The sequence below is a fragment of the Ostrinia nubilalis genome, chromosome 12 (genome assembly GCF_963855985.1).
Source record: "Ostrinia nubilalis chromosome 12, ilOstNubi1.1, whole genome shotgun sequence".
In the NCBI taxonomy this organism is placed as follows: Eukaryota; Metazoa; Arthropoda; class Insecta; order Lepidoptera; family Crambidae; genus Ostrinia; species Ostrinia nubilalis.
Genome location: NC_087099.1, coordinates 3,429,705 through 3,443,442, shown reverse-complemented (window position 1 = coordinate 3,443,442; position 13,738 = coordinate 3,429,705). Strand labels below are relative to the sequence as shown.

Sequence of the window (13,738 nt, the reverse complement as noted above, 5' to 3'; positions counted from 1 at the left end):
CGAATTGAGGAACATTCTCAATCATCGCGTTACTTTATTGAATCGAAATCAAAATTTCATAAACGGAATACTACGTAGACCTTATAGCGTCTTAGCCTTCTTCATTATTACTTGAAAATCCCTGAAAAATTCTCAGTTATCAGTCTTTGATTTCGCATCCTTTGGAGCTTTTGAAAAACCTATTTTGCAACTTGACCATTTTATGAATTTTGCTCTACATGGCGGAGATAGCGAGCAGGCAAAGCTGGCAGGGAACATACATTTTCGGCAATTTATTGTAAATTTTAGGCTGCTTTTCCACTAATTGTTGGCGCACACTGGGCGACACGCCATAGCGACAGCTAAGCGTCTTGACGCCTATTCTTGTCAATTTCATAGTAGGTACGAGTATTAGCTTGTCGTCGTGATTCCGCGACTATGACGCCATGTGTGCGAAGCTTTTGAACAAAATATGAAACTGTCGACCGCAGCGTCTAGTCGCCGCGTCTGTCGCTGTCGCGTGTCGCCTAATGTGCGCCTACACTAATTATATACTCAGAAATTATGGAAAGAGGCATCGCAAGCTGTGGTTGTATCCTTTTCTAACAAAGCTAAGCGGGTTAAAGATACGTATCTCCTCGTAACGACGCTGTGAGGCTGAGCAGAACGAGGATACGTCAGCTGTTTGTTTTCAGCTCGCAACACCGCTTCGCACATATCCGATTGCTAACTCCGGTCACAGACGTGTTGCAACTTTTTTGAAAATGCTTAAAAACTATCTATGATGGTATTTTTTTTTATTTGGTCATACTTATTGAAGTTTAGAGAGAGCGCGGCGCTAACGGTTTAGCGTTGCTCTCGCCTACATGAATTTTGATTTATTTTATTTGTTGAAAAATTTTAGGCTATTTAATATGTATTCAATGTGGGTAGTAAATTTTTCGGTGGTATCTTGTTTAAGTACTTATTATTTGACGAAGATTAAATGGACCGATGCGTAGTCTTGTTAGTTTAGTATCTTGGACAGAACAGTTACACTACTAAGTACTATTGAGCGTGTTTTCACGAGCTGTACTGATCAAGATGGAGAGAGGAAGTGAGCGAGGCTTAGAAAATGGAGAAAACATGCTACATTTAAGTTTCGAAGGCAATAAATACATTTTTATTTAAAAACATTGGCAGATATTTCCTCTCGCATCATTACACAGCACAGCGTTGGTGTAGAAGCAGCATTATTCTGAAGTTTGTTTCCAAACTCTGCAGCAGGTAACATCATAATATAACAATCTTAGCGTCTTGAAAACGTATGTCTTTGAAATAATTTCGTATGTATTATGCAAACGCATTAACTTATTCCGTGAGTTTCGGATGCTGTTATTATAAACTTGAGGATGATACAATTTCATTTGAAACGTTTATGGGATTTATTGTGTTGTTGTACTACAAAGTTCAAAGTGTTTTTCGTTGAATTAAACATTCGCCATTTTCATGAATTTTTTTAAGATTTCGTTCCAAATAAACTATGTTACTTTAGAAAGAAGTACCTACTTTAAAGTTATGAATAGAGATACATTTAAAGAGCTCCTATTCTACTGCAATTCTGTGAAAATGTGAAACTCGCTTAAATGCAAAACTTTGAAGTAATACGTCATGCAGTTCTACAAGCAAGAGTTTTACAGAATATGAAATTCAAATTGCGACACGGATTTATGACACGACCAATAAGCCTAGGATGCGCGCCACGATAAGCTTTTATCGCACCATTTTATCGATTTTAGGTACCTGATAGGCCATTTGCTGTCTTAAATCGTCGATAAGATTTTATCACGACGCGCATCCTAGCCCGCCAGATATTTAAGTTATTTTTTATTAACAAAGATCTCCACTTGCAATTCGGACATGTCCGTTCGTTTCAGCCAAAAGATGTCCACTGCTGGACAAAGGCCTCCCCCAAGGATTTCCACAAAGGCCGGTCCTGCGCCGCTCGCATCCAGGCACCTCCCGCGACCTTCACCAGATCGTCGGTCCACCTAGTGGGAGGCCTACCCACGCTACGTCTTCCGGCTCGGACGTGTAGTTACATTTAATCGATAAATCAACCACTGCAAGTGAAATGCTTGCTTGTCCTATCAAAGTGGATAGAGAATGCTACGTATCCTGATTATCCCGGAGGAAGCTCTGTGAATATAAAGCAGTTACACTACCAAGTTATGCGGACAGGCGAACTATTTTGGCATCGTTCGAAATTAGAATTGATTCAATCAGGATAAATGGCCTTGATCGTGAATCAAAGCCGTTCAGGCTGTAGGCCGTGCCAAAGAAATATACATACATAATTACATACATACACTCGAAAAACATTAGGTGAGCTGAAATTCATATCGAATCATCATTTCAGCGGCGGCTTTTTCATGTGGCGGAAATGATTCGCATACATTTTAAGGTGTTTTAGTTACTCTCGCTCAAGGAAATTCTATTACTTGTAATTTTAAACAGTTTTTCACACAATCAAAACAATGGTATGTAATGATCCTGTAGTGTAGTAAGTAGCAATAAATAAAGTTTTTTTATGATTAGGAGGTCTGAAAGTCTCAGATTAACGTATTATTTCACAATTCACCCAAAACACAACCAGTTGTCGTTACATTTTTCGTGCGATTCCCTAATAAGCGCTCGGTGACGCGAACCAGCTACTTACTATCGATGCAGAAATCAGAAGTTGAATTTAATTAAAACTTCCACCTGCCGTTCTAGTTAGCGCTTGTTACTATTTCCCAACTTTGTTTCTAGTACAGAGAGCACATCAGCCTATACAGCTTCTTGCAGAAACGACTCTATTACAACTACGTAAGAGCTATGTGTAAAGCTTGATGTGCTATCGTTTGTACTTCAAACTGTTATATGGATGATAAACAGTCTTTGCAAAGCCTAATAAATGTGTTTGAAACTTTAGGAGAGAAACAAACTGAAATTTATCTAAAAGGTTTCGTCCTTCGCGGTTTGATTTCGGGATCGGAGACTCTCTGGAGTTTTTCTTCAAGTGATTACTTTTGGTAAGATAAATATTGACTATGCGATCGTGCTTTGTTTTTTTTGGCCATCTCTTATTGCAGACCAGGGATAAAAATCTATGGTTTAATTTTAAAAATTTTTGCTTGCGGTTTAACTTTACCCGTGTGAAATTCAGTTGGCCACAACTGACTGACACTTAGGGCCGATTTTTAGTCCAGTCAAATTAGACATGAACCCTGCAATAATTCGCATACAGCTGAAAATTGGTACGAATGTTCGGAGCACCATTATGAATTAACTGTGAAAAGTCCCCATCGATCCGACGTGTGCTAAAAAAAAAATTCAAGGTCAAACTTAAAAAATACGGGTTTTTGAGATTTTCAGCCAAACGGTAAGTTTTATCACAAAAATATGTATGACAAGGTTTAAGACCATACAATTATCTATCAAAATTGTCTATACACTTTCTCCTAAGAGTCAGCGTTTCTGAGATTCGATGATCCGAAGAGTCAAAAAAGTGTTTTCTTCATAACGGTCTTACACATAAATCCAATGTGATATCGCCTCGTACCACGACTCAGCATTGTATCATGATGTGTTGTCGACGTCGAATATAAAATGATTAACCTTAATGTCATTTGTCATCTTTAATTGTCGAAAAATGTTTGCAACTTAGACGAAGGACTGCACCGTGAGTTTCTAAGATACGAAGTTTTCGTGTCTATTATGTTTAAGAGCTCTTATATGCACACGTCACTACTCTACTTGTAACTCTATGGTCACTCTTTTAGCCCGGTCAAGTCAGAAAATCCAGGTTATAATAATTCGCATAGAGCTGAAAATTTGTGTGATTGTTGAGAACACCATCCTTAATGAAATGTCAAAAGTCCCCAGCGATCCGTCATTTGAAAAAAAAAATTACGAAGTCCAAGTTTTTTGCATTTTTCCGCCAAACAGTAAACTTATCATAAGAAATGATAAGAAATAGTAGTAGATCATAAAATTATCTATTAAAATTGTCTTTGCCCCTTTTTCCTAAGAGTCACCGTTTATGTGGTAACGATGCAAAAAGTTGGAGAATTCGCATTCTGTTAACTACTCCAAAAGTCCACAACTTCAACTCTATTAAAATAGTTTTGAATTGAACAGGATAACAAATACATCTTAAAAAAGGCCTACTGGGGAAACCTGGTAAAAAAAAATACGCCAAATAACCCTCATAGGTGTTGTGGAAACATGTGCATATAACGAGAACATCAAAACTAACTTTTTGAATCGTTCTACCTCATAATCGGTGACTCTTAGGAAAAAGGGGTAAAGACAATTTTAATAGATAATTTTATGATCTACTAGTTTTTATTATCTATTTTTATGATAAATTTACTACTTGGCCAAAAAATGCAAAAAACTTGGGACTTCGAAAACTTTTTTTTTAAATGACGGATCGTCGGGGACTTTTGACATTTCATTTAGGATGGTGTTCTTAACATTCATACAAATTTTCAGCTCTATGTGAATTATTATAACCTGGACTGTCTAACTTGGTCGGGCTAAAAGAGTGACCATAGAGTTACAAGTAGAGTAGTGACGTGTGCATATAAGAGCTCTTAAACATAATAGACACGAAAACTTCGTATCTTAGAAACTTACGGTGCAGTCCTTCGTCAAAGTTGCACCCATTTTTCGATAATTAAAGATGACAGACGACATTGAGGTTGATTATTTTATATTCGACGTCGACAACACATCATGATACAATGCTGAGTCGTGGCACGAGGCGATATCACATTGGATTTATGTGTAAGACCGTTATGAAGAAAACACTTTTTTGACTCTTCGGATCATCGAATCTCAGAAACGCTGACTCTTAGGAGAAAGTGTATAGACAATTTTGATAGATAATTGTATGGTCTTAAACCTTGTCATACATATTTTTGTGATAAAACTTACCGTTTGGCTGAAAATCTCAAAAACCCGTATTTTTTAAGTTTGACCTTGAATTTTTTTTTTAGCACACGTCGGATCGATGGGGACTTTTCACAGTTAATTCATAATGGTGCTCCGAACATTCGTACCAATTTTCAGCTGTATGCGAATTATTGCAGGGTTCATGTCTAATTTGACTGGACTATTTTCAATCATCTGATATCTTTTAACTGAAGAATAAACTTGTCATTTTGACATATTTTCCACACTGAAACTGTCAATGTGCCAAACTTATTCTTTAGTTAAAAGTTATCCGACGATTGAAAAATCAGCCTTTAACGTTGCAGTTTGGCTAATTACCTACTGGATATACATAGTTATAAATTACAGCCTGTTATACTGATGTATGAACATAATGATGTAAGTAATAACTTTTTTTATAACTGTAAAGTTCTACTAACATTCGTTCAGTACATTTTCTGTGAAAGAGTATCAAAATATGTTTGAGTAGGTACGATCCATCCATTTCCACAAACTTACTTATTAACCCTGATGACTTGTACTACAGGTATGCAAATACCTATTACAGGCATCAGTCTCACACAAACAACTTTGTTTTTGAATTGTAATGTGCTTGTAATGTACCCTGTTATTAATATAAGTTACACCCTCTAGGTGTAGAAATGACATTTTAATCCAGTGTTCATCCCTAGTGTAACTTTTTATTAATAAGGAGGTAAAATATTAATAGAATAGGTTAATGCTTTAACATGTTCATAGCGAATACCAAAGCGCTTATAGTTAAGTTGTTAGTGGGTACAGCATAATAAGTTATTAAGCTCAAGTGAGCGGCGAGCGAAGTGAGCGGCGTTGTATCTAGCAAACTAATCGGTGACGTAATTCCTCAGACTCATCTATCTAAACTAATAATATTATAAAGAGGAAAATTTTAATTGTTTGTTTGAATTGAATAAGCTCCGAAACTACTGGACCGATTTGAAAAATTCTTTCACCATTAGAATCCTACATTATTTCTGATGAACATAGGCGATACGAAATTTTCCATGCCAGCTAGTTCCTGATAAAATTAAAGAACCTAATTGATTTTTAGAAAACTGATATATCATAATAGGTTAAAACATAGTAATAAATTCTCTATCTTTCTGACTCTACCGGTCTACTGCCTTTATTAAGAAATGTCGTATATAATTGATTAGTTTTAACTAGAGCTAAATGTACGAGTATATAGTACGAGAGATAAATGTCGCAATAAAAATAAATTCAATTATACTCTCTTAATACAGACTCAAATAACGTTTATTTCACCCAAAAAGTACATGAATTGAGAGATCCCAAAGGAACTAATATTAGAAACAGGGTAAAATTCCAGCGACCATTATACAATTTGACATAGCATTCCACCCTAAAATTCCCATGCATGAAGTCTCCCTTTAATATTCGCCCCACAATGTTTACCCCCAAACAATGTCCTAATTAATTTGCCATTATTTATTTTATCAATGCGCAAATTGCCTTTGATAGGACAAAATGTATCGGCTACCGATAAAAAAGTCGTCTCAATAAATTGATAAATAAATTGGCAGCTAAATGAGTTTTATTTGTGTGCATTGAGTTCCAAAATCCGGTAACCCAGTTTAGAAGCTCCGAGCGAGTATCGAGTAGTTCGATGCGAGATGAGAGCGAGAGTCTTGCGAGTTGTGACGTATCGGCACTCGATTGCGCCATTCCGATGTGCTAATCGATACGGCGATTATTCGGTGATGTCATTCCGGTTTATTTGGTTTTAGTCAACGGTTGAATTATTTTTACAATTAAAATTATCAAAAAGTTCGCGAACTAACACTTACCGGTTTCAATGTAATTCATTAGTTTCTATGTGTATTCAAATATTAAAATGTGCTATGCATGCATTAATTTTACGATTAATATTTTTACGTTCAAGTCATCAAAAATCATTGCCTTTTATACTGGCTGAAAACTCAACAAAAATAAAAATTAAAACCGTTTCAAAAAAGAAAAAGTTATCGATTCGAAAGTTTCGAATCGTTCGAAATTCAAATCGCATCTCGATACGCATCGAGCACTGGCCGGGCCCGGCAAGGGCGGGGGTCGGGGGTAGTCCCGTCAGGCTCCAGGGCCGGAGCTTACATAACGCGAGAAAAGCGGATGTACCCGGCTCCGCACCGTCTCGCTCGCACTTTATTAGGACGCGTCTACGCTGGAGAAGTTTTCTTACGACGTTAACATTTTTAAAATGCAGACAGTTTTTTCCAATGCCTATTTATGAATGTTATCCGATCAAGGAAAACCGAATTTCAATCATATTTAAAAAAAAAGAAATAATTTAATCGAAAGGGATTTATCTGAATTATTCAATCAATGTAGCAAAATAAATTTGCCATTGCAATCTTAAATGTGTGTGTATCTCTCTTAAAACTTATTTTTTATTTTTATTTTATTGCTAAGAAAACAAACAGCATTCATGGAAGACATACACATAGTTACCAATTAAACTTCACTAATTAATTATTAATTCTGAAAATCCTCTTACTGCACGTTACAAAGCTGTTTTCCACCAAGGAAGCTTTTCAGTTGTTTATTGTAGTAATTGGCTTATTTAAATGAAATATTTATAACTACATTTTAATAAAAATAAAGTACGTAAATAGAACGTACAGTGTTCTGGTACCACTGCGCCTTTGACATTGACTAACCTGCAGTGTCTAGACAAAAATTTAGTTATGACTTATTTGACCTTTTACAAAATTAAATGTCTGAAAACAATTGTCTTAGTAAAAATTAGTACTATTTATAAGATTAGGTTTTAAAAGACTTCCCAACGAACGTCACGCGCAAGTTTTCTTTATCAGCATAAAAGTTGACCTGGAAAAACGTTGCCAATCAGAGCGCGGCCTTACAGCGCTCCGCACATGTGCCGATTGCGCTGACATTTACGTAGTGCGCCCCGTACCGCCGAGTGGACGTGCCTTGCTGGCGCGTAGCGCGACAAAAAAATAAACCGTTCGAATTTCAAATAATATTGAGACATTTCAGTTGTTTTTTTGAAAACAAAAATTGTGCCTGTATTTTTTTCGTTCCGAATTTGTGTGTTCCATTTTTTAATTTGATTTGCGAGTGTGCGGATTGGCGAGGGGTCGTTTTCCCCGGGAGTATTGCTATAGCAACGAATGACGTCAAGTTCACGGGCGGTTGGTGCATTTTCGTTCGATAATGAATAGTTTTCGGAAAATCGGATGCTAACAGAATAGCGACTGATTTGATTTCGAATCTTCTCGTCTCTACTATTACGAAATGTGAGTTGTAACATTTTCTTTAGATGATAATTTAGAAGTAATTAGAAACATTTAATAGTAAAGTCGTCATTGTTATTCTTTTTTTGACAAGGTAAGGTTTACATTAAGTTATTAGTAAACGGTAGTAAGTAATTAATTTAATTACCTAGGTATTCGTCTATTAAACTGGATTACTCAATTAGAACGTATTGAATTCTGAGTAAGTAGTTGGTCTCTATAAATGCACCTATTTAATGGGCATTGTTATCTAATACCAATTATAAGCAAATTAGATGAGTCATTAAGTTACTGCATGGTTGTCTTTCCTATTTTTTTGTTATTTTTATAGCTGTTTTTCCTATCTTGAGTCACAGACTTGGATAAAACCTGCTTAGATTATGTTATGCAGTACGTATTATAAGGATAAACTGGTACTTATTTTTTCAAACTATTTTTCTACTTTTTTCTAATAGAACTAAATAATTGAAAAGCTTATTACTACCACGTTATGTGTAACTCAGTCTCGCCAAGCGTAATAAAGTCGCATTGCAATGCATGGCACGAGATATTCGCAAAGAGCTCTATCCATATATGAAACTTATACTCTATCTATTGAGTTTATATTAATTGTTTACAGAAAAACATCTTAACATCTTAGTAGCAAAAAAATAAAGCCTCAAACACAAGGAAAAATTGATAAAGACGTATGTGGAAAACATGGAAATAGGCGCGTCCGGGTGTTCCAATGTCCAAGTTCCAAACTTTGATGTGTTTTTGAATCAAAATGATTGGAATAAATCACATCACAGAGATAATAAACTCACATATACTGATACTGTTTGGCTTAAAGCTTTTACTTAAAAAATAACTAACTCAAGAGTTTTTCCTGAGAAAACTTATTGAATTCCACTTCCCTTTAGTCGTAAGTAAGTAAATGGAACCTCATGATCTACATTAAAAATAGTACCTACTTTATGGACATAATATTTGCATTTTAAGTTTGACGTCAAAAATACAGTATAGTTCTTTGCTGTTACGTTTTTTGGTAGGTGGTTTTTGAATAAGAAACTGTATGTTGTTTTTATGTTGTACTAGCTTTCCGCCCGCGGCTTCGCCCGCGTGGAATTTTGTCTGTCACAGAAAAACTTTATCGCGCGCGTCCCTGTTTCAAAAACCGGGATAAAAACTATCCTATGTTCTTTCCCGGGACTCAAACTATCTCTATGCCAAATTTCATCAAAATCGGTTGCGAGGTTTAAGCGGGAAAGCGTAACAGACAGACAGACAGACAGACAGACAGACAGACAGAGTTACTTTCGCATTTATAATATTAGTTGGGATTGGGATAGTACTATTACCTTGACAATTTTTTGGCAGGTATAGGTCTTTAAATAGGTAATGTTGTTTTTATGTTGTATAAAGTATTGCCTTGACTAGTAATTGCATGGCGACTTATTTGTGTGTGTGTGTGTGTGTGTGTGTGTGTGTGTGTGTGTGTGTGTGACAAATGAACAAAGACCTAGGTGTCAATCCAACCATCTATTAAGGAATTAAATCCACTTACATTGACGACGGTTAATTTGGTCATTCAAAGTCAAAGTCAAAATTTCTTTATTTGTTTAGACTAATAAATAGTTCTTACAAATCGTCATAAAATATGCTCTTAAGGAGCCTCTACATGTCTCATAATCTTTTTACCCTACCAGCGCTTCGAGACCAACATTTGGCAAGTGCTGAGAAGAAGCGCCGCAACAAACTCAGTAATATAACAAACAAACAAACTCATTATGTAGGACTGTGAGTTGAATCTGACTCATACATGCGTCAAGGCAGGCTATTATCATACATAATACATGAAATTAATACTTTGCCGTGACAAACGGACATCTTCGTGTACCAAATTATCATACTTTCGAGTTTTGTTAGTTTATTTTGGCAAATTAATTTGGGCAAATGTTGGTTGCCTACTTTTTTAACACGATCTGTTCATCACCATTATGTTTTTCGCATTTATTATAAATGCCTATTTTTGTCTATTACTTTGTACTATTGTACTATTTTGAGATTTTTCAAATAATTTAGCTTAGAACTAAGCTACTTTTTATTGTAAAAAATATGCAGGTCAAGTTAAATTTTCCGTGGAAAAAGCTCTAACTAGCAATTATTATGATGCCCTTAATATTACGAAAAAGGTCTTAATATGCAGTCAAAACAAAAACAAGAGTATACCTACTTGCAAACATTCTTGTACGAACCATAAACTAACGTGTTACGGCAACGTAGCCATGCTTATTTCGTAACGATATTAGCAGCCTCAAAAACTCGGACCCACATTATTTGTCAAAGGATATTGAACTCTGTTACTAGAGCGTTTAGTTCGAGATGAGTTCGCCGGAACAGGTTTTAGAAACGATTTTTCTGCGGAGGTCTCGTTGCGTAAGCTAAAGCAGTGTTGACATTGCGAGCTGATGGTGCATAGTAGGAGCGGCCCTGGTACTGGCAGCTAAAATCTCGCGTTCGAAGTTGGTTAAAAATAATATTTTTGAAGGAATCTTTCTTTGTGCTACGAGTGGCGGAGGATACTGGCCATATAAAAACATGCCGCATTTTGACGTTGAATAAAAAAGAAAAGTTTTGTTTTGATAATAGAGCGTAGCTCGCACGAAACAAAATTAAATGAGGTTTCACAGGTTACGCGTTTTGAGTGCGACTGTTTTTTTTTTATTTATGTTGTTGTCTCTAATTAATATTTTAGAAATTTTAATTTCATTTTCCTAAATATTTTAAAATCAAATCAAATCTAATCATTTATTTTGACGAAGCTTCACTAAATCTTAAGTAAGCAATGTTTTTACGAGATTTTCTTTAGGTGGTTTCTTTATTTAGTTATAACTTTAAAGAAAGAAAAAGTGGTTGTATAATTTAAACATAAGTTCGCTTAATAAAACCTTTCCAATAACCATTAATCAAAAAACTTGTAAGTACAATTAGTTACACTGACCCTTCACTTTTTATCAATTTGCATAGTTACGCTAAAAAAGGTTTACATTGTTTTTGAGTTAGAATTTAGATCACTTCCCACGGGCCGACTCTACTCGTACGTGAATGAGTGACGTGAGAGTTTATAGTACGTGGATTGTAATGTCGTAACAAACAATACACTACGTTTGTAGGTTAGGAGTGCATATTGTCAACCGTGGTATTAACAGGTAAGTTGTTACGTAAAGTCAATTAAGTATAAATATCGAGAAAATAATTTAATTCCAGGCTGGTTAAATCGATAACGTAGCTAAGTGGTTGTAATAAAATAAGTCCTTAGTGTAGAGTTACATCAGTTCCAAAAACAACCTTTGACAGCTTCTACGGGTAGGTACTGAAAATAGAATTACGTAAATAGAGTCTCAATGATATTCTACTTTTGGTAGAGACCAATGTCATCATAAATCAAATCCCTTTTGACGTGTTTTAAGCACATATTATCTGCAACTGTCTTCTTCAATCAAGGGCACACTGCATCTCTCCTTTTCATTTTCCGCCCAACATTTCCAAAGCTTTGAGCAAAGAATTCAGCGCAAGATTTCCGCACGCGCGCATTTTCCATTCCGGGTTCGAATTTTGAAAATGTAGCCAAATTGGTTTGTCAAACCCGGCAACTGTAGAACGAAAACCAGCGTGCACTGAATGATGGGATGTTCTACGATTTTGAAACTCAGAACGTGTAGAAAACATTTAGGCTGAGTTGCACCACCTAACTATGACCGTAACTTTATCGATAACCGGTGTATTTTGTATGGAGTTTGACCGATTTTTGACGTTTGTCGAAGTTAAAGTAAGATGGTGCAACCCAGCCTTAAATTATTATTCTTTTCAGATGTGGAACGCGAGATTTTCTTCTTTTTTTTGTCGTGGATCAAACAGTGACGTAGGACGTCCACCCACAAGGTGGCAGGCGGAAGGCGCTAGATGCAGGCTGCCACCAACCGGCCGTTGTAGTGTAGAAGTCACTGGGGGAGGCCTTTATTCAGCAGTGGACGTCCTAGGGCTAAAATGATCATGATGATGATAATGATTAAGAAAAAAAAGAAAACTAATCAAAAAGAAAATCTACGGGAAAATAATGTCCCTATGATATCTACATGATAGATGACGAATACATAATAGAATAGAGTCAAGTCAATGACTGTCCTAACTCCTAAGAATATTGAAACCGATCTCACAATCGAATCTATGCTTGAGTTTGGATCGAGTTTTGAACGTCGTTTCCTACAGGCGTTACAGAGATTATCATCCGTTTCAAAGCGATTCTAAGAAACTTTTTACTGATATTATAAACTTTGCACAATGAACATGTTATTGTGTTCGTTGTAATGCTTACCAGTTATGTCGCATACTTAGCTAGGGAAAAACCATTGTTTGTATTATAATAATAAGTGTATATAGAGTTAATTTACAAATCGTTCAAAAGTTAATTTTTATGTAATCTCTTGATCGCTTTATAGCGATAAGACCGCCTAAATTATAATACAATACAGTATTTTCTATCTACGAGTACCTCCCTATCTCTAGAAAGACTGTAATGCCAAATAGATAAAAAAATCCTACCGACTCAGAACTTTGTTATGTTCTGTGGCTTGTTTTTATCTCACCACTATGTAACTAAGGGCACATGCCGCGGCGCAAGCCTAGTATGTACAATAATAAAGTCGAAAAGAGGTCAAAACGCTTTGTAAGACAGGTGCGCGTATGTAGGTTAGGCATTACAAAATATTAGCACGTACGTGCGATATTGTTAAACCGCTATTAATCATCATAGGATTCGATGATTTACAGTCAACACATGAGGCTACGAGTATACGTTTCTGTTGCAAAACAGTACATTATGCCAATTTATCAAGGAGTTAGAGCAGTGTACTGCAAGCTTTTTGTGTTCAAGGCACATCTAGGAAAACGAAATTTATTGGAGGTACACCATAAATGACCTTTGTTAGTCTTACCCTTAACTTACTGAAGATAACCTTATTTTTTCGAGGCACACCATCTTCTAATGACCATGGTATACCAGTGTGCCGCGGAACACCCTTTGCAGAACACTGAGCTAGAGTAAAGTTTCTTGTTACATTCAAACAATCTAAGAAACTATTATTTCAAATATTTTTTATGTCAAAAATAAAATATGTACCTACATCGATAACATTTTCTAATTAAGAGGATTTTTGATAAGGAGGTATCCACGGAAGACCAGCGTCGTGGTGTCTCTCGCGTGCGACACCTCGTCATGATACTGACGCCCGTATTCACAAACGATGCTTGCTTAAGTGAAGCAGCAAATCGAACGCACAGTGTTAAATAGAGCTCTGTGATTGGTTCGTGTGTCACCCTGTGCGTCCACGCGCACTGTGAGACCTCATAGTAATGTTTGTGAATACGGGCGTTAGACACTGAGTGGATACCGTTTCGGTGACATGCACATTATTTTATTTAGTTGCATCTGATTTTTTTGATGTTGT

At 36.1% G+C, this 13,738-nt stretch overlaps 1 protein-coding gene across 1 annotated transcript in view; it reads left to right on the top strand.

The window, feature by feature from the left end:
* The first annotated feature begins 7,907 nt into the window (after positions 1-7,907).
* LOC135076807 (chaoptin) overlaps positions 7,908-13,738 on the top strand; it is a 73,984-nt gene continuing 68,153 nt past the window's right edge. Inside the window, exon 1 of the mRNA XM_063971257.1 lies at positions 7,908-8,252. The gene's annotated coding sequence lies outside the window, so the exon portion shown is untranslated. The remainder of the gene's footprint in view (positions 8,253-13,738) is intronic.